Raw genomic sequence first — 1,039 nt, 5'->3', positions numbered from 1 at the left:
TGGTTATTGACCGGAGACGTGTCTCGGTCATGTCTACATAGTTTTCGAACCCGTAGGGTCCGCACGCTTAAGGTTTCGATGACAGTTATATTATGAGTTTATGAGTTTTGATGTACTGAAGGAGTTCGGAGTCCCGGATGAGATCGGGGACATGACGAGGAGTCTCAAAATGGTCGAGACGTAAAGATCGATATATTGGACGACTATATTCGGACATCGGAAAGGTTCCGAGTGATTCGGGTATTTTTCGGAGTACTAGAGAGTTACGGGAATTCGCCGGGGAGTATATGGGCCTTATTAGGCTTTAGGGGAAAGAGAGAGGAGAGGTTGGGCGCCCCCCCCCCCCAAGGCCTAGTCCGAATTGGACTAGGGGGAGGGGCTGCGCCCCCTCCTTCCTTCTCTTCTCCCTTCCCTTGCCTTGACTCCTACTCCTACTACTTGGAAGGGGGGAATCCTACTCCCGGTGGGAGTAGGACTTCTCCAGGGCGTGCCATAGGGCCGGCCCTCTCCCCCCTCCTCCACTCCTTTATATACGTGGCCAAGGGGCACCCCATAGACACAACAATTGATCCTTGAGATCTATTAGCCGTGTGTGGTGCCCTCCTCCACCATAATCCTCGATAATATTGTAGCGGTGCTTAGGCGAAGCCCTGCGACGGTAGAACATCAAGATCGTCACCACGCCGTCGTACTGACGGAACTCTTCCCCGACATTCTGCTGGATCGGAGTCCGGGGATCGTCATCGAGCTGAACATGTGCTAGAACTCGGAGGTGCCGTAGTTTCGGTGCTTGATCAGTCGGGCCGTGAAGACGTACGACTACATCAATCGCGTTGTGCTAACGCTTCCACTTACGGTCTACGAGAGTACGTAGACAACACTCTCCTCTCTCGTTGCTATGCATCACCATGTTCTTGCGCGTGCGTAGGAATTTTTTTGAAATTACTACGTTCCCCAACAGGGCTAGCATATGAGGGGTGCCAATCAGCCCGAGCGCTTGACGCCCGTCTAGGTCGGCTTTTTTTGACCGGTCACTGAC

This window comes from Triticum dicoccoides, chromosome 4A, assembly GCF_002162155.2.
Source record: "Triticum dicoccoides isolate Atlit2015 ecotype Zavitan chromosome 4A, WEW_v2.0, whole genome shotgun sequence".
NCBI lineage: Eukaryota > Viridiplantae > Streptophyta > Magnoliopsida > Poales > Poaceae > Triticum > Triticum dicoccoides.
Note: the sequence above shows the minus strand (reverse complement) of the source record.